A 25,999-nucleotide genomic window follows, 5' to 3' on the forward strand; every position below is an offset into this window, starting at 1 on the left:
TGACGTCCTTGTACAGATCTCTGTGTCCTTCTAAATACTCCCACTCCTCCATGGAGAAATAGACAGCGACATCCTGACACCTTATAGGAACCTGACACATACAATGATACCGTCATCCCCCGATCCCTTCATAGTGTTACTGTATAATGTCCCAGCATTCCCAGCAGTGTCACCTCTCCAGTCAGCAGCTCCATCATCTTGTAGATGAGTTCTAGGATCTTCTGGTCATTGATGTCCTCATGGATCAGGGGGTGAGGTGGAGGCCCTGTGATTGGGCTCAGGGGTCTTCCCCATCCCTCAGACACAGGGTCCTGACAGCGATCACTAGAGGTCTTCTTCACCACTGTGTAATCCTGGTTATGGAGAGACACATTAATAAATCTCACTACAGACATTTCCAGAGTCCTCACCTCTCCAGTTCTGTCCATCTGTTATTCCCATAGATAAGAATGATGTAATGTGACGTCATCAGAATCTCTCACCTCTCCAGTGAGACGGAAGAGGATCTCTAGGGTGAGGTGTAATATCCTCTCCGCCATCTTGTCTCTGTCCATATCCATCCTTGGTGGGGAAATCAGGAAAATTCTCTTTTGTAGATCTTCACTGAGAGGATCCGATATTGTAGAGACCTGAATGAGAAGAAGATGATCCGATGTAACATCATAAGAATCCTGTGTAATAATACAATTACTGGAGATAATAAGGGAAACATATGAGGAGATTTATTATCTTACAGGGTTTAGTTTTCTTCCCTGACATCTACTAATAAAACCTATATATTTAGGCCACAGACAACAAGCAGTTTCCTCCTCGGAGTCGGCAGCTGAACACGTTCCTCATAGACTCATCTTCCATAACGCTAATTCTCGTCTCATTACCGACACTGGAATCGGCATTAGCAATACTGCAGGAGATATTCATTACACGCGACATGAGAAATAACTCCTTCATGATGAGGACGACATCTTCATCTCCTACTGCGGCTCTAGAGACAGATGTGGCCAGAGTCGGTCACTGCCTCCATCCCCACCGGCCGTCTATATGAAGGTTTCCCGTCTTCCCCGCACTGGAATCTTCTCTCACGTTAGATCTCAGCTCTGAGTCACACACAGAAGTTTGAGGCTTTTCTGGAAGAACAGGACAGGAGAGATCTGAGGCCGATGTCTCCATGTACAGGGTTTCCCCTCGGGATAAGAGGCTTTTCTGTCCCTTTCCCCCAATTAGAGGGGACACCTGTGGATATCGGGGTCTTTACCGGCTGCAGTCCTGGGGGGATTTACTCGGTAACGTGGACGTTGGACAAACGTCACCATCAATTACCATCAGAGTGAAGGAACATCGCTCCTCTATTCAGCTCTATGGATCCGGGATGAAATCCACTGCGGCCCCTGCAAGAAAAGAGCGAAGCCTGGTGAGACCCCCGAGGCTGGAGATTTCTACAGCTGCTCTGTGCACACAGGACCTGTGATGAGGTCACAGGAGGGGAGGAGTCAGGGGTCACATGATCAGGGGCCTCAGTGTGTGCAGGACTCTGCTGTGCTGGTTGTCATGGTGCTGGATGAGGGGAAGTTTCTGTGTGGGGTCAGGAGGGGTTTACAGGGGGGATGTAGCAGAGCCGTGTGTGTACGAGGTGTACGGAGCGGAGCCGTGTGTGTACGAGGTGTACGGAGCGGAGCCGTGTGTGTACGAGGTGTAGGGAGCGGAGCCGTGTGTGTACGAGGTGTACGGAGCGGAGCTGTGTGTGTACGAGGTGTACGGAGCGGAGCCGTGTGTGTACGAAGTGTACGGAGCGGAGCCGTGTGTGTACGAGGTGTACGGAGCGGAGCCGTGTGTGTACGAGGTGTACGGAGCGGAGCCGTGTGTGTACGAGGTGTACGGAGCGGAACTGCATGTGTACGAGGTGTACGGAGCGGAGCCGCGTGTGTACGAGGTGTACGGAGCGGAGCCGCGTGTGTACGAGGTGTACGGAGCGGAGCCGCGTGTGTACGAGGTGTACGGAGCGGAGCCGCGTGTGTACGAGGTGTACGGAGCGGAGCCGTGTGTGTACGAGGTGTACGGAGCGGAGCCGTGTGTGTACGAGGTGTACGGAGCGGAGCCGTGTGTGTACGGAGCGGAGCCGTGTGTGTACGAGGTGTATGGAGCGGAGCCGTGTGTGTACGAGATGTACGGAGCGGAGCCGTGTGTGTACAAGGTGTGATATACAATGTCTGCAAAATATGTTTTCTGTTGGACTGTGCTAGAAATCCTCCATCCTAGGACATTGTAAACTGTCAGTAGTAGGAATTCCTTCCCCCCAGGTTTTATCAACCCTGCCACTTCCTCTGGCAGAGCAGGAATGTTAATTAGCTAGTACACTTCCTGTCACAACATTTGGCTTCTCTCAGCCTCAGCTGAAAGAGACAAAAAGTGCGGGGAAAAATAAACTCTTTGTTTGAAATCAGGAGTTAGAAGTAAACCTTTAAGAGCCTGCCCTGCGAAAGCCCTATAACATAGAGATATAATAACCATATCTCTGTGATCCGAGCGGTCCCAGCTCCTCTACAGTGTCACTTCCGAAGTCCTAACATGTCGAGAACCTGAGATATGATTTGCGCCCAAATGGACGGTCATATCGCATAGATGTTTGATGTTTTCTTGATGGGCTCATTACGCTGGGAAACATGATACCACTGATGAGTCCATACCAGCTTCTCCCATAAAGTTATAGCTAATGTAAGTTTTGTAGCCAAAACATAACTTGGATGAGAGAGGTGGGATCAACCCAGAATGCATCTCTCCGTGATGTCGCAAAGCCTATAAGGCATTCCCTTGGCAAAACCAGCTCAGAAGAGCTCCAATCCTCTTGCTGACAAGAACTCCAGATGAGTGGAGATATGTGGCTCCGCCTTCTTTCTCAGCCGCATGGGTTTGCCTAACGAGTCATGAACAACCGTGAGTGTACCTCTGTTTTTAATCCCTTTATTTTATATCTGTACTGTACATAATTAATGTCTCAATTTTATAGCAACTTTTATCTGTAATCACTGTCCTCTTTCGGAAAATAAATGATTTAATATTTAGCCTGTCTCCATGCTCTAAGAATCGAACTATACGCCTTTGATAGATAATCGCTAATAATTCAAAGGGTTTGCCACGGACCCTCTTAATTTAACACTGTGAATTAAGTAACCGTGACTGGTGGCAGCGCGTTGTGTACGGCTATTGCGGCTTGCTGGCAGTACAGAAGAGTCTTATATTGCTGAATAAGGGGCTGCAGCCACAGCATTGATAATTCCCATACTGCAGAAGCCTAATTGCCGGTTCACAACAGGCAGTCCGTCCGGCGACTAATTATCCTAGGTGCAGTTCCCTGACTGACCTGAGGGTAAGGGGGGCGCCGGAGAGCTGCGAGTTCCAAAGTGGAACTGAGAAAGTGGGATATACATAAATCCCCGCAGTACTTGGAAGATTGATATCAGTGGTGGGGCATCCAAATTAAACTCCCCCTGCGGCAAATTGTAGAGCGAGATTAGCTTGCTGGATATTTTTGGTCACATGGTGCCAGTGGTGGGATAACTAAGATAAGCCCCCACTGCGCCTGTGATAGCCGTGTGCCGGCATTGTGTCACGTCCCTCCGTCCGCTGATACACCGGTGTCAGTGGTGGGATTGTGACATAGTGGTGACACAGGGTCCGCTGTCCGTCGCATTTTGGTGGCAGCGGGACCCCCGTTAGTCGCCCCGTATTTGGACGAACGGCAGTGGGCCGTTCGTCACACGAGGTGTACGGAGCGGAGCCGTGTGTGTACGAGGTGTACGGAGCGGAGCCGTGTGTGTACGAGGTGTACGGAGCGGAGCCGTGTGTGTATGAAGTGTACGGAGTGGAGCCGTGTGTGTACAAGGTGTATGGAGCGGAGCCGTGTGTGTACAAGGTGTATGGAGCAGAGCGGCGTGTGTGCGAAGTGTATGGAGCGGAGCCGTGTGTGCGAGGTGTACGGAGCGGAGCCACGTGTGTACGGAGCGGAGCCGTGTGTGTACGAGGTGTACGGAACGGAGCCGCGTGTGTACGAGGTGTACGGAGAGGAGCCACGTGTGTACGAGGTGTACGGAGAGGAGCCGTGTGTGTACGAGGTGTACGGAGCGGAGCCGTGTGTTTACGAGGTGTACGGAGCGGAGCTGTGTGTGTACGAGGTGTACGGAGTGGAGCCGTGTGTGTGCGAGGTGTAAGGAGCGGAGCCGTGTGTGTACGAGGTGTACGGAGCGGAGCCCTGTGTGTACGAGGTGTACGGAGCGGAGCCCTGTGTGTACGAGGTGTACGGAGCAGAGCCGCGTGTACGAGGTCTACGGAGCGGAGCCGCGTGTGTTTGAGGTCTACGGAGCGGAGCCGCGTGTGTTTGAGGTGTACGAAGCAGAGCCGCATGTGTACAAGGTGTACGGAGCGGAGCCCTGTGTGTACGAGGTGTACGGAGCAGAGCTGCATGTTCGAGGTGTAATGTTTTAGAATCCAATTTTTCAATTTCACAGAGTAAAATGGAGGTGTACGGAGTGGAGCCATGTGTGTACGAGGTGTACGGAGCGGAGCCGTGTGTGTACTCTGTATACCACCATCTTCAGTCACAGACCTCTCCGTGTACACTGTATACACCTAATCCACCAGCTTCAGGCGCAGACCCCTCTGTGTACACTGTATATACCCGTATACTCCCACCTTTGGTTGCACACTCCTCTGTGTATGCTTTATACACCTGTATACCCCCAGCTTCGGTCATAGACCCCTCTATGTACTTTGTGTACACCCGTATACTCCCAGCATCGGCTGCAGACTACTCTGTGTACGCTGTATACCCCTGTATTCCCCCAGCTTCGGTCGCAGACCCCTCAGTGTACGCTGTATACACCCGTATACCCCCAGCTTCGGTCACAGACCCTGCATCTCTAACACAGTAGAACTGACGCCGGACACACACGGTAAAACTGCGGTCGTCAGCCTCTCGTCTCTCGCACTTATACTGATAACATAAGATGGAGTCAGACGAACCCTCCTACAAAACGAGATAACAAAGTCATTACTACAGGACTGTGTGAGAAAGGGATTTATTCTACAAGAAATGCTGGAGCCACAAATGAGAGAATCCGGGCCCCGTGGCTGGATACTCCGGTCCCCCAGCGTGTTAGGACCAGACGGGGTCTTTGTCCCTGGAGCTTCTCTACTCGGGATAATGAGACTCTGATGTTGGTCATCCATATGGATAATGGAAATGGAATTACAAAGCTTCTCATATACTTTCCATGTTAGACATGGACGGCACATGTACAGCACATGGACGCACTGGCGTAGCGTGGGGGGGGGCGGGGGGGGCGGCCCGCCCCAGGCGGCACGTGTGTGGGGGCGGCGCGGCACCAGCCAGCAATTCAATTCCTCTGCTCTGCTCTGTGAGGACTCCGCGGAGGGCGGAGGCACAGTACAGGCGGCTGCGCTTTCTACCTTGCTGCTGCCTGCTGGACTGTGGACAGACTCCTACTTGGAACCCCGGCTGCTGTCCGCTCCTGAGCCGGTGCTGGGCGGTGGGCGCACTCAGAGACCCGTCCGCTCCTGGAGGAGGTGTTGGCCGCTCAGGGCGGGTTGGTCGTTGGTCGGAGCTGCCCGAAGAACACGTGGAGGCGGCGCTGAGAGGCTGAGGTGACGCAGGAGCAGATCCTCGTGGGGACACAGGAGCCGGTGAGTGAGGGGGACGGCGGGAAGCGCTGCCCCTGATATCTGTGAGGGGAGGGAGGGAGACACTGGCCTGCAGATAAACATTCAGAGTGAGGATCATGATGTGACAGGCAATTCTCAATTCTGACAGGTATAGCCATGGAAAGAATGAGAGGGGAATTATTTACATCAGGATATTGGAGAGGAGACCCATGGGTGTTTTGTGTTCCATTTGGAAAGGCAAGTGGGCTGCTTGTATGTGGAGACAGTGTACAGAAAGCATTATTGCATGTGGAGGATTACTGCAGGGTCGGGGGGGGGCCCGGGGGGGCATTCATTTGTGTAGAGAAGAGTGCTGAAGTAGTCATACTGCATGGGGGGGAGGTATGAGGTCCATGAAAGGGATATACTGGGTGGGAACATGAAGAGGATTCGCTATGAGCATTATTTCTCTGTGGGTGCGCAAATTCAGTTAGTTAGGGGACAACACCCTTGAAGAAGCTGGACGAAACGCGAGTGAAGGAACACAGAGCCAAACACTGTGCTGCACACTGTACAGGCTTAGGGCTAGTCTAAGGTACATTCTGTCTAATTGTAGTGCTGCCACACACACCGCCTGGAGATTGGCGTCTTCTATAACTCCAGCTGCCTGTAATGTAGTCAGTGCTGGATACAAACGCCTCCATCAAGAGCAGATATCAGCGTCCTAACGCCTAAAAAAATGCCACAACTTTTAAACTGCTCTCTGGCCTCCACCAGTCACGTACGCGGCGGCGGGCCGGCCGGCACAGCTGTCATATTCGCCAGTCATGTAAGCCATCATATATGTCAATGTCAGTCATGTACACCAGTCATGTAATATATGCCAGTCATGTAATGTATGCCAGTCATGTAAATGTGCGCCAGTCATATAATGTACGCCAGTCATGTAAATGTGCGCCAGTCATATAATGTACGCCAGTCATATAATGTACGCCAGTCATGTAATGTGCGCCAGTCATGTAATGTAATCCAGTCATGTACGCCAGTCATGCAATGTACCGTGAAGCACAAATCACACTGATATATGGCTCCGGGCAGACGCTCGATCAAATAGATTGGCGGAATGTGAGATGATATAAATCAGTCCAACTCATTACTGGCCCAGAAACCTCCGCTGCACCACACCGGACTTAACCCTTCCCTGGCTAGGGGTACCCGTTATTGGACCTGGGGACACTTGCCACCTGCCACCTTCTGGCTGTGCTTGCGTCACGACCAATGCAGTCAGACATGACGTCTGATGGGAGATTAGGACTGTAGAAAAAATACCCGACGTACAAACAATATAATCAGCTGGTGCATTCTCTGCTGGAGTACGTCCATAGCAGATCGTCGCCCATTTCCCCCAGTTGTAAGCCGCCATTATGAACGCTCATGAATAAGAACACTGTTGGCTTGTCATGGACTGAATGGTGTGTGCCGCTTCACCCGGGACCGCGGTACATTCTTGCAGACTATGGATGATGGGGCAGTTGCGTTTTGTGTTTCAGTAGGCCAGTGATTGCCAACCATGATGCTGTGGCTTCTATTCTAGGAAGGCTGAGTTAGTAGTAGTGGCATTTTGTCATGGGTCCTGCACTGTTATTGTAGATTCCCAAAATGTGACTTCCTTCACTCAAGTGCAAAACAAAATAAACATGGATGTGGTCTATCGCACGCCCTTCACCAGAGGAAAAAGACCCCAATCCCTCCTTGTCAGAAGGCTATGCCCCCATACCCGTCCAGCTCCAGGATTATGTACGCCAGTCATGTACGCCAGTCATGTAATGTATGCCAGTCATGCAATGTAAAGTAAGCCAGTCATGTGATATACGCCAGTCATGTACACCAGTCATGTAATGTAAGCCAGTCATGTAATGTAAGCCAGTCATGTAATGTACGCCAGTCATGTAATGTACGCCAGTCATGTAATGTAAAGTAAGCCAGTCATGTGATATACGCCAGTCATGTAAGCCAGTCATGTAATGTAAGCCAGTCATGTAATGTATGCCAGTCATGTGATATACGCCAGTCATGTAATGTAAGCCAGTCATGTAATGTACGCCAGTCATGTAATGTATGCCAGTCATGCAATGTAAAGTAAGCCAGTCATGTGATATACGCCAGTCATGTACACCAGTCATGTAATGTAAGCCAGTCATGTAATGTACGCCAGTCATGTAATGTAAGCCAGTCATGTAATGTAAAGTAAGCCAGTCATGTGATATACGCCAGTCATGTAAGCCAGTCATGTAATGTAAGCCAGTCATGTAATGTAAAGTAAGCCAGTCATGTGATATACGCCAGTCATGTAAGCCAGTCATGTAATGTAAGCCAGTCATGTAATGTAAGCCAGTCATGTGATATACGCCAGTCATGTAAGCCAGTCATGTAATGTAAGCCAGTCATGTAATGTAAAGTAAGCCAGTCATGTGATATACGCCAGTCATGTAATGTAAGCCAGTCATGTAATGTATGCCAGTCATGCAATGTAAAGTAAGCCAGTCATGTGATATACGCCAGTCATGTACACCAGTCATGTAATGTAAGCCAGTCATGTAATGTACGCCAGTCATGTAATGTACGCCAGTCATGTAATGTAAAGTAAGCCAGTCATGTGATATACGCCAGTCATGTAAGCCAGTCATGTAATGTAAGCCAGTCATGTAATGTATGCCAGTCATGCAATGTAAAGTAAGCCAGTCATGTGATATACGCCAGTCATGTACACCAGTCATGTAATGTAAGCCAGTCATGTAATGTACGCCAGTCATGTAATGTAAAGTAAGCCAGTCATGTGATATACGCCAGTCATGTAAGCCAGTCATGTAATGTAAGCCAGTCATGTAATGTAAAGTAAGCCAGTCATGTGATATACGCCAGTCATGTAAGCCAGTCATGTAATGTAAGCCAGTCATGTAATGTAAGCCAGTCATGTGATATACGCCAGTCATGTAATGTAAGCCAGTCATGTAATGTAAGCCAGTCATGTAATGTAAGCCAGTCATGTAATGTAAAGTAAGCCAGTCATGTGATATACGCCAGTCATGTAATGTAAGCCAGTCATGTAATGTAAGCCAGTCATGTAATGTAAAGTAAGCCAGTCATGTGATATACGCCAGTCATGTAAGCCAGTCATGTAAGCCAGTCATGTAATGTATGCCAGTCATGCAATGTAAAGTAAGCCAGTCATGTGATATACGCCAGTCATGTACACCAGTCATGTAATGTAAGCCAGTCATGTAATGTACGCCAGTCATGTAATGTAAAGTAAGCCAGTCATGTGATATACGCCAGTCATGTAAGCCAGTCATGTAATGTAAGCCAGTCATGTAATGTAAAGTAAGCCAGTCATGTGATATACGCCAGTCATGTAAGCCAGTCATGTAATGTAAGCCAGTCATGTAATGTAAGCCAGTCATGTGATATACGCCAGTCATGTAAGCCAGTCATGTAATGTAAGCCAGTCATGTAATGTAAGCCAGTCATGTAATGTAAGCCAGTCATGTAATGTAAAGTAAGCCAGTCATGTGATATACGCCAGTCATGTACACCAGTCATGTAATGTAAGCCAGTCATGTAATGTAAGCCAGTCATGTAATGTAAAGTAAGCCAGTCATGTGATATACGCCAGTCATGTACACCAGTCATGTAATGTAAGCCAGTCATGTAATGTAAGCCAGTCATGTAATGTACGCCAGTCATGTAATGTAAAGTAAGCCAGTCATGTGATATACGCCAGTCATGTAAGCCAGTCATGTAATGTAAGCCAGTCATGTAATGTATGCCAGTCATGCAATGTAAAGTAAGCCAGTCATGTGATATACGCCAGTCATGTAAGCCAGTCATGTAATGTAAGCCAGTCATGTAATGTATGCCAGTCATGCAATGTAAAGTAAGCCAGTCATGTGATATACGCCAGTCATGTACACCAGTCATGTAATGTAAGCCAGTCATGTAATGTACGCCAGTCATGTAATGTAAAGTAAGCCAGTCATGTGATATACGCCAGTCATGTAAGCCAGTCATGTAATGTAAGCCAGTCATGTAATGTAAAGTAAGCCAGTCATGTGATATACGCCAGTCATGTAAGCCAGTCATGTAATGTAAGCCAGTCATGTAATGTAAGCCAGTCATGTGATATACGCCAGTCATGTAAGCCAGTCATGTAATGTAAGCCAGTCATGTAATGTAAGCCAGTCATGTAATGTAAAGTAAGCCAGTCATGTGATATACGCCAGTCATGTAATGTAAGCCAGTCATGTAATGTAAGCCAGTCATGTAATGTAAAGTAAGCCAGTCATGTGATATACGCCAGTCTTGTACACCAGTCATGTAATGTAAGCCAGTCATGTAATGTAAGCCAGTCATGTAATGTACGCCAGTCATGTAATGTAAAGTAAGCCAGTCATGTGATATACGCCAGTCATGTAAGCCAGTCATGTAATGTAAGCCAGTCATGTAATGTAAAGTAAGCCAGTCATGTGATATACGCCAGTCATGTAAGCCAGTCATGTAATGTAAGCCAGTCATGTAATGTAAAGTAAGCCAGTCATGTGATATACGCCAGTCATGTAAGCCAGTCATGTAATGTAAGCCAGTCATGTAATGTAAGCCAGTCATGTAATGTAAGCCAGTCATGTAATGTAAAGTAAGCCAGTCATGTGATATACGCCAGTCATGTAAGCCAGTCATGTAATGTAAGCCAGTCATGTAATGTAAAGTAAGCCAGTCATGTGATATACGCCAGTCATGTAAGCCAGTCATGTAATGTAAGCCAGTCATGTGATATACGCCAGTCATGTAAGCCAGTCATGTAATGTAAGCCAGTCATGTAATGTAAGCCAGTCATGTAATGTAAGCCAGTCATGTAATGTAAGCCAGTCATGTAATGTAAAGTAAGCCAGTCATGTGATATACGCCAGTCATGTACACCAGTCATGTAATGTAAGCCAGTCATGTAATGTAAGCCAGTCATGTAATGTAAAGTAAGCCAGTCATGTGATATACGCCAGTCATGTACACCAGTCATGTAATGTAAGCCAGTCATGTAATGTACGCCAGTCATGTAATGTAAAGTAAGCCAGTCATGTGATATACGCCAGTCATGTAAGCCAGTCATGTAATGTAAGCCAGTCATGTAATGTATGCCAGTCATGCAATGTAAAGTAAGCCAGTCATGTGATATACGCCAGTCATGTACACCAGTCATGTAATGTAAGCCAGTCATGTAATGTACGCCAGTCATGTAATGTAAAGTAAGCCAGTCATGTGATATACGCCAGTCATGTAAGCCAGTCATGTAATGTAAGCCAGTCATGTAATGTAAAGTAAGCCAGTCATGTGATATACGCCAGTCATGTAAGCCAGTCATGTAATGTAAGCCAGTCATGTAATGTAAGCCAGTCATGTGATATACGCCAGTCATGTAAGCCAGTCATGTAATGTAAGCCAGTCATGTAATGTAAGCCAGTCATGTAATGTAAGCCAGTCATGTAATGTAAAGTAAGCCAGTCATGTGATATACGCCAGTCATGCAATGTACGCCAGTCATGTAATGTAAAGTAAGCCAGTCATGTGATATACGCCAGTCATGTAAGCCAGTCATGTAATGTAAGCCAGTCATGTAATGTAAAGTAAGCCAGTCATGTGATATACGCCAGTCATGTAAGCCAGTCATGTAATGTAAGCCAGTCATGTGATATACGCCAGTCATGTAAGCCAGTCATGTAATGTAAGCCAGTCATGTAATGTAAGCCAGTCATGTAATGTAAGCCAGTCATGTAATGTAAAGTAAGCCAGTCATGTGATATACGCCAGTCTTGTACACCAGTCATGTAATGTAAGCCAGTCATGTAATGTAAGCCAGTCATGTAATGTACGCCAGTCATGTAATGTAAAGTAAGCCAGTCATGTGATATACGCCAGTCATGTAAGCCAGTCATGTAATGTAAGCCAGTCATGTAATGTAAAGTAAGCCAGTCATGTGATATACGCCAGTCATGTAAGCCAGTCATGTAATGTAAGCCAGTCATGTAATGTAAAGTAAGCCAGTCATGTGATATACGCCAGTCATGTAAGCCAGTCATGTAATGTAAAGTAAGCCAGTCATGTGATATACGCCAGTCATGTAAGCCAGTCATGTAATGTACGCCAGTCATGTAATGTACGCCAGTCATGTGATATACGCCAGTCATGTAAGCCAGTCATGTAATGTAAGCCAGTCATGTAATGTAAAGTAAGCCAGTCATGTGATATACGCCAGTCATGTAAGCCAGTCATGTAATGTAAGCCAGTCATGTAATGTAAAGTAAGCCAGTCATGTGATATACGCCAGTCATGTAAGCCAGTCATGTAATGTAAGCCAGTCATGCAATGTACGCCAGTCATGTGATATACGCCAGTCATGTAAGCCAGTCATGTAATGTAAGCCAGTCATGTAATGTAAAGTAAGCCAGTCATGTGATATATGCCAGTCATGTAAGCCAGTCATGCAATGTACGCCAGTCATGTAATGTAAAGTAAGCCAGTCATGTGATATACGCCAGTCATGTAAGCCAGTCATGTAATGTACGCCAGTCATGTAATGTAAAGTAAGCCAGTCATGTGATATACGCCAGTCATGTAAGCCAGTCATGCAATGTACGCCAGTCATGTAATGTAAAGTAAGCCAGTCATGTGATATACGCCAGTCATGTAAGCCAGTCATGTAATGTAAGCCAGTCATGTAATGTAAGCCAGTCATGTGATATACGCCAGTCATGTAAGCCAGTCATGTAATGTAAGCCAGTCATGTAATGTAAGCCAGTCATGTAATGTAAGCCAGTCATGTAATGTAAAGTAAGCCAGTCATGTGATATACGCCAGTCATGTACACCAGTCATGTAATGTAAGCCAGTCATGTAATGTAAGCCAGTCATGTAATGTAAAGTAAGCCAGTCATGTGATATACGCCAGTCATGTAAGCCAGTCATGTAATGTAAGCCAGTCATGTAATGTAAGCCAGTCATGTGATATACGCCAGTCATGTAAGCCAGTCATGTAATGTAAGCCAGTCATGTAATGTAAGCCAGTCATGTAATGTAAGCCAGTCATGTAATGTAAAGTAAGCCAGTCATGTGATATACGCCAGTCATGTACACCAGTCATGTAATGTAAGCCAGTCATGTAATGTAAGCCAGTCATGTAATGTAAAGTAAGCCAGTCATGTGATATACGCCAGTCATGTACACCAGTCATGTAATGTAAGCCAGTCATGTAATGTAAGCCAGTCATGTAATGTACGCCAGTCATGTAATGTAAAGTAAGCCAGTCATGTGATATACGCCAGTCATGTAAGCCAGTCATGTAATGTAAGCCAGTCATGTAATGTATGCCAGTCATGCAATGTAAAGTAAGCCAGTCATGTGATATACGCCAGTCATGTAAGCCAGTCATGTAATGTAAGCCAGTCATGTAATGTATGCCAGTCATGCAATGTAAAGTAAGCCAGTCATGTGATATACGCCAGTCATGTACACCAGTCATGTAATGTAAGCCAGTCATGTAATGTACGCCAGTCATGTAATGTAAAGTAAGCCAGTCATGTGATATACGCCAGTCATGTAAGCCAGTCATGTAATGTAAGCCAGTCATGTAATGTAAAGTAAGCCAGTCATGTGATATACGCCAGTCATGTAAGCCAGTCATGTAATGTAAGCCAGTCATGTAATGTAAGCCAGTCATGTGATATACGCCAGTCATGTAAGCCAGTCATGTAATGTAAGCCAGTCATGTAATGTAAGCCAGTCATGTAATGTAAAGTAAGCCAGTCATGTGATATACGCCAGTCATGTAATGTAAGCCAGTCATGTAATGTAAGCCAGTCATGTAATGTAAAGTAAGCCAGTCATGTGATATACGCCAGTCTTGTACACCAGTCATGTAATGTAAGCCAGTCATGTAATGTAAGCCAGTCATGTAATGTACGCCAGTCATGTAATGTAAAGTAAGCCAGTCATGTGATATACGCCAGTCATGTAAGCCAGTCATGTAATGTAAGCCAGTCATGTAATGTAAAGTAAGCCAGTCATGTGATATACGCCAGTCATGTAAGCCAGTCATGTAATGTAAGCCAGTCATGTAATGTAAAGTAAGCCAGTCATGTGATATACGCCAGTCATGTAAGCCAGTCATGTAATGTAAGCCAGTCATGTAATGTAAGCCAGTCATGTAATGTAAGCCAGTCATGTAATGTAAAGTAAGCCAGTCATGTGATATACGCCAGTCATGTAAGCCAGTCATGTAATGTAAGCCAGTCATGTAATGTAAAGTAAGCCAGTCATGTGATATACGCCAGTCATGTAAGCCAGTCATGTAATGTAAGCCAGTCATGTGATATACGCCAGTCATGTAAGCCAGTCATGTAATGTAAGCCAGTCATGTAATGTAAGCCAGTCATGTAATGTAAGCCAGTCATGTAATGTAAGCCAGTCATGTAATGTAAAGTAAGCCAGTCATGTGATATACGCCAGTCATGTACACCAGTCATGTAATGTAAGCCAGTCATGTAATGTAAGCCAGTCATGTAATGTAAAGTAAGCCAGTCATGTGATATACGCCAGTCATGTACACCAGTCATGTAATGTAAGCCAGTCATGTAATGTACGCCAGTCATGTAATGTAAAGTAAGCCAGTCATGTGATATACGCCAGTCATGTAAGCCAGTCATGTAATGTAAGCCAGTCATGTAATGTATGCCAGTCATGCAATGTAAAGTAAGCCAGTCATGTGATATACGCCAGTCATGTACACCAGTCATGTAATGTAAGCCAGTCATGTAATGTACGCCAGTCATGTAATGTAAAGTAAGCCAGTCATGTGATATACGCCAGTCATGTAAGCCAGTCATGTAATGTAAGCCAGTCATGTAATGTAAAGTAAGCCAGTCATGTGATATACGCCAGTCATGTAAGCCAGTCATGTAATGTAAGCCAGTCATGTAATGTAAGCCAGTCATGTGATATACGCCAGTCATGTAAGCCAGTCATGTAATGTAAGCCAGTCATGTAATGTAAGCCAGTCATGTAATGTAAGCCAGTCATGTAATGTAAAGTAAGCCAGTCATGTGATATACGCCAGTCATGCAATGTACGCCAGTCATGTAATGTAAAGTAAGCCAGTCATGTGATATACGCCAGTCATGTAAGCCAGTCATGTAATGTAAGCCAGTCATGTAATGTAAAGTAAGCCAGTCATGTGATATACGCCAGTCATGTAAGCCAGTCATGTAATGTAAGCCAGTCATGTAATGTAAGCCAGTCATGTGATATACGCCAGTCATGTAAGCCAGTCATGTAATGTAAGCCAGTCATGTAATGTAAGCCAGTCATGTAATGTAAGCCAGTCATGTAATGTAAAGTAAGCCAGTCATGTGATATACGCCAGTCTTGTACACCAGTCATGTAATGTAAGCCAGTCATGTAATGTAAAGTAAGCCAGTCATGTGATATACGCCAGTCATGTAAGCCAGTCATGTAATGTAAGCCAGTCATGTAATGTAAGCCAGTCATGTAATGTAAGCCAGTCATGTAATGTAAAGTAAGCCAGTCATGTGATATACGCCAGTCATGCAATGTACGCCAGTCATGTAATGTAAAGTAAGCCAGTCATGTGATATACGCCAGTCATGTAAGCCAGTCATGTAATGTAAGCCAGTCATGTAATGTAAAGTAAGCCAGTCATGTGATATACGCCAGTCATGTAAGCCAGTCATGTAATGTAAGCCAGTCATGTAATGTAAGCCAGTCATGTGATATACGCCAGTCATGTAAGCCAGTCATGTAATGTAAGCCAGTCATGTAATGTAAGCCAGTCATGTAATGTAAGCCAGTCATGTAATGTAAAGTAAGCCAGTCATGTGATATACGCCAGTCTTGTACACCAGTCATGTAATGTACGCCAGTCATGTAATGTAAAGTAAGCCAGTCATGTGATATACGCCAGTCATGTAAGCCAGTCATGTAATGTAAGCCAGTCATGTAATGTAAAGTAAGCCAGTCATGTGATATACGCCAGTCATGTAAGCCAGTCATGTAATGTAAGCCAGTCATGTAATGTAAAGTAAGCCAGTCATGTGATATACGCCAGTCATGTAAGCCAGTCATGTAATGTAAAGTAAGCCAGTCATGTGATATACGCCAGTCATGTAAGCCAGTCATGTAATGTACGCCAGTCATGTAATGTACGCCAGTCATGTGATATACGCCAGTCATGTAAGCCAGTCATGTAATGTAAGCCAGTCATGTAATGTAAAGTAAGCCAGTCATGTGATATACGCCAGTCATGTAAGCCAGTCATGCAATGTACGCCAGTCATGTAATGTAAAGTAAGCCAGTCATGTGATATACGCCAGTCATGTAAGCCAGTCATGTAATGTACGCCAGTCATGTAATGTAAAGTAAGCCAGTCATGTGATATACGCCAGTCATGTAAGCCAGTCATGCAATGTACGCCAGTCATGTAATGTAAAGTAAGCCAGTCATGTGATATACGCCAGTCATGTAAGCCAGTCATGTAATGTAAGCCAGTCATGTGATATACGCCAGTCATGTAAGCCAGTCATGTAATGTACGCCAGTCATGTAATGTAAAGTAAGCCAGTCATGTGATATACGCCAGTCATGTAAGCCAGTCATGTAATGTACGCCAGTCATGTAATGTACGCCAGTCATGTACGCCAGTCATGTACGCCAGTCATGTAATGTAAGCCAGTCATGTAATGTAAGCCAGTCATGTACGCCAGTCATGCAATGTACGCCAGTCATGTAATGTACGCCAGTCATGTAATGTAAGCCAGTCATGTAATATACGCCAGTCATGTAATGTACGACAGTCATGTAAGACAATCATGTATGCCAGAAGTACGCCAGTCATGTAGGCCCATCATGAAAGACAGTCATGAAAGACAGATATGTATGCCAGTCATTTACGCCAGTCATGTATGCAAATCATTTATGTCAGTCTTGTAAGCCAGTCATGTATGCCAGTTATGTTACCCAGTCATGTATGCAAGTCATGGAGGGCAGTCATTTACACCAGTCATGTAACACAGTCATGTAAGACAGTCATGTACGCCAATCTTTTATGCCAGTCATGTAAGCCAGTCATGGGGGCACCAGTGAGCCTTATCAAAAAGCTATGTACACCTGTATACACCTCTGGAAGCCACCTATCGAAGCTATATACAAGTATACACCCCTGGGAACACCTATATACCCCTATATACTCACCTGGGAGCCACCTATAGAAGCTATATACACACCAGGCAGTAGTCTACAAAAGCTATATACCCGTATACACACTTGGGAGTCAGCTATAGAAGCTATATACCCCTATAAACAACCGGGGATGTGAGATCCACCTATAGAAAGGATATGCACATGGCAAAGTGTGATTCATCTCACTATATAACACTCATGGTATTATACAGAAGATGTGGTATATACCAGTGTACGCACACCTCTACCTATTTACTCCTCACATCATGTTCTATTTCTGTATATAAACCCTGTTATATTCCATTATATAATATATACTTACCTGTAATGTGCTCATCTGAAGAAAATATATTATTCTCTATACATAGGGAGCAGTATTATAGTAGTTATATTCCTGTACATAGGAACAATATTATAGTAGTTATATTCTTGTACATAGGAACAATATTATAGTAGTTATATTCTTGTACATAGGGGCAGTATTATAGTAGTTATATTCTTGTACATAGGGGGCAGTATTATAGTAGTTATATTCTTGTACATAGGGAGCAGTATTATAGTAGTTATATTCTTGCATATAGGGAGCAGTATTATAGTAGTTATATTCCTGTACATAGGGGCAGTACTATAGTAGTTATATTCTTGTACATAGGAGCAGTATTATAGTAGTTATATTCTTGTATATAGGGAGCAGTATTATAGTAGTTATATTCCTGTACATAGGGGCAGTACTATAGTAGTTATATTCTTGTACATAGGAGCAGTATTATAGTAGTTATATTCTTGTATATAGGGAGCAGTATTATAGTAGTTATATTCCTGTACATAGGGGCAGTACTATAGTAGTTATATTCTTGTACATAGGAGCAGTATTATAGTAGTTATATTCTTGTATATAGGGAGCAGTATTATAGTAGTTATATTCCTGTACATAGGGGCAGTACTATAGTAGTTATATTCTTGTACATAGGAGCAGTATTATAGTAGTTATATTCTTGTATATAGGGAGCAGTATTATAGTAGTTATATTCCTGTACATAGGGGCAGTACTATAGTAGTTATATTCTTGTACATAGGGAGCAGTATTATAGTAGTTATATTCTTGTATATAGGGAGCAGTATTATAGTAGTTATATTCCTGTACATAGGGGCAGTACTATAGTAGTTATATTCTTGTACATAGGAGCAGTATTATAGTAGTTATATTCTTGTACATAGGAGCAGTATTATAGTAGTTATATTCTTGTACATAGGGGCAGTATTAAATTCAGATGTCATTAATATCATGTTGAACTAAACAAAAGTTAGTTCTGCAAATCTAGTGACAGACCTTAATCTCTGTGACCAGGTGTGCTCTCCTAGTGCTCTAATTACACCGCCGCACACTCACAATGCTGGGGAGAAGCAGAGGTGCACAGCACAACCCCAATATGTGAGTGACCATTTGGCCCTATACATACTCCTCATTGCGCCCCTTCTCTTTGTGTTTTTTTTACATGCTGGCCATTACAGAACATTGAAACACAGCCGGCCCTGCGGCAACGTTGATGCACATCCTGTCAAATTAGTTTGCCCTATGCGTGAATTTTCAAGAATCTTTGCGTGAATTGTAAGTGAAGGCATCATAATGAAGAGAGTAAAAGAGAGCGGTGCGGCATTCCGTAAAAAGAAAAAAGCCAAAGAAGAGGAGGCAGCAAAGAATAAAGGCGCGCTTTTAAAGTTCATCCAAAAGACATCTACGCCTACAGCCGAAGTGGTGGAAGCAAAAGACAACATTCATGCTGAGACTGAAGATGAAGTTGATATTGCTAACGTTGATACTGCCGAAGGCGCCATTGAGCATGTCGATGATGCGGAAGATGGTGCGCGTGAAGTTGAAGCATTGGAAGGGCAACCACTAGTCGGTCTGAAAACGGACATACCAACTGATTTTACTGATGTTGGTATGTGGCCTGTTAAGATTGACCATGAAATTCGTGCTATGATTGTCCGGCAGGGATATGCTGCTGTGCAGCACCTCGAATGTGAATTCAAGGAAGTAACGCGACCAGGAACTAAAACAAAAGGTGACACGAGGAAACTTACAAAGACATGGTTTTTTCGTGATTTGCGGAACGGAGAGAAAAGTTTGAGAACATGGATGGTGTATTCTCCTTTGAAAGAGGCCCTGTTCTGCTTTTGCTGCAGACTTTTTTCAACTGGGCTGTCCAGTTTTTCTGCTGCTGAGGGCTTCAGGAACTGGTGGAAATTAAATCCTAAAGTACATGAACACGAAGTTAGCACATCACATGCTCAGGCATTCCTCAACTGGAAGGAGCTAGAGATCCGGCTTGCTGAAGGAAAGACAATTAACAAAGCTATGGAAGGTGTTATTGAGAAGGAGACTAAGAAGTGGCGAGAAATTCTAGCTAGATTACTGGATATCGTCAGATTTCTCTCCAAGCAGAATTTGGCACTACGGGGTCACCGGGAAGACATCCACAAAGATGAAGAAGGCCAGGAAAATAGAGGCAATTTTTTGGAATTGGTTCATTTGTTGGCCAAGTATGACCCTGTGCTCCGCGAACATTTGGTAAAAGTTAAGCTGGGAAAGAAAATCGTTACTTCTTATCTGTCACTAGAAGTTCAAAATGAATTTGTGAGCATTTTGGCAGAGCATGTGAGAAAGAAAATCATCGCACAGATAAAGGAAAGCAAGTATTTTTGCATAATTTTTGACAGCACTCCGGATATATCTCACAAGGACCAGATGAGCGAGGTGTTGCGCTACGTGAAACTGGACGGAAATTAAGTGAAGGTGCAGGAATCATTTCTCCGCTTCATTGAGACAAAGGGTAAAAGCGCAGAGGAAATTTCCAGACTGATATTGGCAGAACTGGAGAACGATGGGCTTCCGATAGATGATTGCCGTGGCCAGGCTTATGACAATGCTGCTGTTATGGCAGGCCATCGATCAGGTGTCCAGAAGCGCATCTCCGAAATCAACCCGAAAGCTCTGTTTGTGCCATGCTCAAACCATTCCCTGAATCTGGCTTGTGTACATGCAGCTTCTGTGTCGATTTACTCTGTGACATGTTTCGGCACACTGGACCGGTTGTTTTCGTTCTTTTCTGCATCTACGCATCGCTGGGATGTTTTGATTCAGGTGACTGGTCTAAGCATCAAACGGCTTGTGGAGACTAGATGGAGCAGTCGAGCAGATGCTGTAAATGTTGTGGCGAAAAAATTATCAGAAGTCGTAACGGCCCCAGAACAGCTCACAGAAGAAGGAGAAAATGTGACGACAAGAACAGATGCATCTTTAATGCTCACCTCATTACTGTCATTTCCGTTTCTGTCGTTTCTGAGCCTTTGGAAATCTGTTCTGCCAGAAATCAATGATGCCCAGAAGTATCTTCAAACAAAAGGGCTGGATCTGCACCAAAGTTCTGTCAAGCTCACAGCGTTGAGAGATTACCTCCTTCAGAATAGGGAAGCAATGGTGGACAGTGCAATGCACAAATCCAAGAAGCTCTGCTCTGAAATGGGGATAAGCATGGAGCGTAGAATTCGGAAAAAGAAACGAATGGATGGTGACGGATCGACTGATGCAGTGATGACATTTGATGCTGAGTTGAGACGGGAAATGCTGTCTGTCATAGACATGCTGACTGAAGAAATATACAGCAGATTTCAACAAGTTCATGATCTTGCAAAGAAATACGCTGTCCTTGCACCCTCAAATCTGCTTGATGATAATTACGATTGCCAGCTCAGCGAAGTTGATGACGAGGTGGAAAAAGAGGAATTCTTGGTCGAAAGGAGAAGATTGAAGTATTTTGTGGAAGCTTCAGGAAACGACGGAATCGACGGACCTTTAGAAGTTTTGAGCTTCATACAGAGATATCGCCTTGGAGATTCTGTCCCTAATATTGTTATCTTGCTGCGCATCTTCCTTACCCGAGCTATTAGCGTTGCCAGCTGCGAGCGCTCCTTTTCCAAATTGAAGCTCATAAAGAACTATCTTCGATCTACAATGAGTCAAACAAGGCTTACAGACTTGGCAGTCCTCTCCATAGAGAGGGAGCTTGCTGATGGTCTCAATTTTGATACTGTTATCAAAAACTTTGCCGAAAGGAAAGCACGAAGAGTTTGTTTGTAAATTTTGCATTGAGTTCATACATTGCAGCAGTTCTTTTTGTAGTCGAATTAACTATTTTGAACATGGCCTGAATAATGAATCATAATTGTTAGTGAGTGTTACGTGACTGTTACAAATAAAACAACTTTACCCAAGTTTCGAAAATAATTTGTACTTTGTTTTTTTTCTGTCACATTATTAAAAATTATTATAAAAAAAGCCATTAGGTCTTCATCCAGCATCATCAAGCTAATACATACATATATAGAGAGAACTGCAAGAAGATGAAAGTTTAGAAACTTAGAAATAATAACAGCAGCGATCTTTGAGTGTAGTGTGGGCTCTTCGGATGCTTCCGGATTTTCAACGACCAAAGGGGCGGCAAATTTTTCGACCGCCCCGGGCGCCACAAACAGTTGCTACGCCACTGCATGGACGGCACATGTACTGCACACAGACAGCACACGGACGGCACATCTACAGCACATGGACGACACATGTACAACACATGTACAGCACACGGACGGCACATGTACAGCACACGGACGGCACATCTACAGCACACGGATGGCACATCTACAGCACACGGACGGCACATGTACAGCACACAGACGGCACATCTACAGCACACGGACAGCACGTTTGCACGGACCCATAGACTTGTATTGGCCCTTTGTCATCTGTGCTGCTGGGACAACACGGACATGAGAGCAGTACCGTAGGTCAAATGACGTGGCATCTGTGAAAAACATGACAGGTCGTGTGAAGGGGCCGTACAGTCACATAATAGAAAACATTAGCAGAATTGCCGTCTTTTTCTACATCCTACCTCACAAACAGCAGAATAAAAAGCGATTAAAAACAAGTCCTACATGACCCCCAAACTACTCTGCTAAATCCCCTCTGGCTCCGTGGCCGATGGTTCGGGGGCCCTGATGGTTATTATTCACTTTGCTGCTATAATATAAGGTGAAGCCACAAGACCCCTGCAGACCAGTGCTGAGGCTGACGGAGACCCCCCGGAGCCACAACACCCCTACAGCCCAGTGCTGAGACTGACGGAGACCACTGGAGCCACAAGACCACTGCAGCCCAGCGCTGAGACTGGCGGAGAAGCCCAGAGCCACAAGACCACTGCAGCCCAGTGATAAGACTGGCAGAGACTCCTGGAGACACAAGACCCCTACAGCCTAGTGCTGAGACTGACGGAGACCCACCGAGCCACAAGACCACTGCAGCCCAGTGCTGAGACAGACGGAGACCCACCGAGCCACAAGACCACTGCAGCCCAGTGCTGAGACTGGCAGAGACCCCCGGAGCTAAAAGACCACTGCAGCCCAGTGCTGAGACTGATGGAGACCCCTTGAGCCACAAGACCACTGCAACCTAGCTCTGAGTCTGACAGAGAAGCCTGGAGCCACAAGACCATTGCAGTCCAGTGCAAAGACTGGCAGAGACCCCTGGAGCCACAAGACCACTGCAGCCCAGTGCTGAGACTGAGGGAGACCCCAGGAGCCACAAAACCCCTGCAGCCCAGTGCTGAGACTGGCAGAGACCCCCCGGACCCACAAGACCACTGCAGCCCAGTGCTGAGACTGGCAGAGACCCCCAGAGCCACAAGACCCCAACAGCCCAGTGCTGAGACTGGCAGAGACCCCCGGAGCCACAAGACCACTGCAGCCCAGTGCTGAGACTGGCAGAGAACCCCGGAGCCACAAGACCACTGGAGCCCAGTGCTGAGACTGACGGAGACCCCCGGGAGACATAAGACCATTGCGGTCTAGTGTTCAGACTGGCAGAATCCTCCAGAGCCACAAGACCACTGCAGTCCAGTGCTGAGAATAACAGAGACCCCAGGAGCCACAAGACCCCGGCAGCCTAGTGCTAAGACTGACAGAGACCCCCCCGGAGCCACACGACCACTGCAGCCCAGTGATAAGACTGGCAGAGACCCCGGAGACACAAGACCTCTGCAGCCCAGTGCTGAGACAGACGGAGATCCACCGAGCAACAAGAACACTGCAGCCCAGTGCTGAGACTGGCAGAGACCCCCGGAACCAAAAGACCACTGCAGCCCAGTGCTGAGACTGACAGAGACCCCTTGAGCCACAAGACCACTGAAAGCTAGCGCTGAGTCTGACAGAGAAGCCTGGAGCCACAAGACCATTGCAGTCCAGTGCAAAGACTGGCAGAGACCCCTGGAGCCAAAAGACCACTGCAGCCCAGTGCTGAGACTGAGGGAGACCCCAGGAGCAACAAGACCCCTGCAGCCCAGTGCTGAGACTGGCAGAGACCCCCCAGGACCCACAAGACCACTGCAGCCCAGTGCTGAGACTGGCAGAGACCCCCGGAGCCACAAGACCCCTACAGCCCAGTGCTGAGACTGGCAGAGACCTCCAGAGCCACAAGACCATTGCAGCCCAGTGCTGAGACTGGCAGAGACCCCCGGAGCCACAAGACCACTGCAGCCCAGTGCTGAGACTGGCAGAGACCCCCGGACCCACAAGACCATTGCAGCCCAGTGCTGAGACTGGCAGAGACCCCCGGAGCCACAAGACCCCTGCAGCCCAGTGCTGAGACTGGCAGAGACCCCCGGAGCCACAAGACCCCTACAGCCCAGTGCTGAGACTGGCAGAGACCTCCAGAGCCACAAGACCATTGCAGCCCAGTGCTGAGACTGGCAGAGACCCCCGGAGCCACAAGACCACTGCAGCCCAGTGCTGAGACTGGCAGAGACCCCCGGACCCACAAGACCATTGCAGCCCAGTGCTGAGACTGGCAGAGACCCCCGGAGCCACAAGACCCCTGCAGCCCAGTGCTGAGACTGGCAGAGACCCCCGGAGCCACAAGACCCCTGAAGTCAAGTGCTGAGACTGGCAGAGACCCCCGGAGCCACAAGACTCCTGAAGTCAAGTGCTGAGACTGGCAGAGACCCCCGGAGCCACAAGACCACTGAAGTCAAGTGCTGAGACAGGCAGAGACCCCCAGAGCCACAAGACCACTGGAGCCCAGTGCTGAGACTGACGGAGACCCTCGGGAGACATAAGACCATTGCAGTCTAGTGCTCAGACTGGCAGAAACCTCCGGAGCCACAAGACCACTGCAGTCCAGTGCTGAGACTGAGAGAGACCCCAGAAGCCACAAGACCTCTGCAGCCCAGTGCTGAGACAGACAGAGACCCACCAAGCCACAAGACCACTGCAGCCCAGTGCTGAGACTGGCAGAGACCCCCTGAGCCAAAAGACGACTGCAGCCCAGTGCTGAGACTGACGGAGACCCCTTGAGCCACAAGACCACTGCAGCCCAGTGCTGAGACTGGCAGAGACCCCTGGAGCCACAAGACCCCTACAGCCCAGTGCTGAGACTGGCAGAGACCCCCGGAGCCACAAGACCACTGCAGCCCAGTGCTGAGACTGGCAGAGATCCCCGGAGCCACAAGACCCCTGCAGCCTAGTGCTGAGACTGGCAGAGACCCCCGGAGCCACAAGACCACTGCAGCCCAGTGCTGAGACTGGCTGAGACCCCCAGAGCCACAAGAACACTGCAGCCCAGTGCTGAGAGTAGCAGAGAACCCCGGAGCATCGGTGCTGGAGCCATGGGGAATGTATCAGTTCATGCTAATTATTTTTACATTCTCAGAAATCCCCTGTAGTGTCTGTTCACACCCACCATTTTTGCTGTGGATTGATCTACAGTGTTGGCAGGAAATATTCTGCTTTTTTGCAGCCTTTTCACTTGCATTTTTGTGTCCCATTCATTTGAACAGGGAAAAAAACGCTGCAGAAATGCTGAATGATGATGTGCAACGGATTTATAAAAAAAGTATCTTCTTGCCAGTGTCCGTGTCTGCCCGCTGTCCGTGTCTGCCCGCTGTCCGTGTCTGCCCGCTGTCCGTGTCTGCCCGCTGTCCGTGTCTGCCCGCTGTCCGTGTCTGCCCGCTGTCCGTGTCTGCCCGCTGTCCATGTCTGCCCACTGTCTGTGTCTGCCCGGTGTCCGTATCTGGCCGGTGTCCGTGTCTGGATGCTGTCTGTGTCTGGATGCTGTCCATGTCTGGCCGGTGTCCGTGTTTGCCCGGGGTCCGTGTCTGGATGCTGTCCATGTCTGGATGCTGTTCGTGTCTGGCCGGTGTCCGTGTCTGGCCGCTGCACTGGGACAGGCCGGAATAGTATAGTAGACGGCATTATTCCACACAATAGGATAGTAAGCCCTGTTCACACTGCGCTTCTGCAGTGCGTCCGGGGGCTCTGCCTGAATCCTTCTAAAATAGGATTCACATAAATCCCCGTTGGGGCCACAGACGGCACTGACACCAGCAGAGGTCAAAGGAATTTGCTTTTTTTCTGAAATTGACTGATTTATTTCCTTAGGCCGGTGCACACGATCAGGAATTGACAGCGCTTTGGATGCAGCACATGTCCGCTGCCGGCTATTCAACGCAGGTGACTCCACATGTGTTCACTGAACCGTGCGGATTCACTGCATACAATACATTGTAGGGTGAGATCTATCGCGTCTCCACAAGATAAATAGACGTGTTGTGATCTGGAAAAACGCGCCGCATGTCCATCTCTAAAGATAGGGAATGTAGATTGTGAGCCTCATTGGGGACAATGCCACTAATGTCTGTAAAGCGCTGTGGAATTAATAGCGCTATATAAATGAGCAAAAATAAATATATAAACTGCGGGGGTTCTGGCCTTTCACAAAATGTCAGCAGAGCCCCCGCAGCACTGTACACCTGCAGCGACACTACACCTATTATGGCGACACTACAATTACAGAACTATACAGTTGTGGCCAAAAGTATTGACACCCCTGCAATTCTGTCAGATAATACTCAGTTTCTTCCTGAAAATGATTGCAAACACAAATTCTTTGGTATTATTATCTTCATTTAATTTGTCTTAAATGAAAAAACACAAAATGAG

At 46.6% G+C, this 25,999-nt stretch overlaps 2 protein-coding genes across 2 annotated transcripts in view; both read left to right on the forward strand.

Moving 5' to 3' along the window:
* Positions 1 to 25,999, forward strand: part of LOC141063248 (gastrula zinc finger protein XlCGF66.1-like) — an 815,244-nt gene that overhangs the window by 570,245 nt on the left and 219,000 nt on the right. The window lies entirely within an intron of this gene.
* LOC141063245 (uncharacterized) overlaps positions 2,836 to 25,999 on the forward strand; it is a 91,104-nt gene continuing 67,940 nt past the window's right edge. The window contains exon 1 of the mRNA XM_073557313.1: positions 2,836 to 2,931. The gene's annotated coding sequence lies outside the window, so the exon portion shown is untranslated. The remainder of the gene's footprint in view (positions 2,932 to 25,999) is intronic.

Source organism: Dendrobates tinctorius, unplaced genomic scaffold, assembly GCF_039654945.1.
Source record: "Dendrobates tinctorius isolate UK_male_01 unplaced genomic scaffold, ASM3965494v1 ptg000249l, whole genome shotgun sequence".
Taxonomy (NCBI): domain Eukaryota; kingdom Metazoa; phylum Chordata; class Amphibia; order Anura; family Dendrobatidae; genus Dendrobates; species Dendrobates tinctorius.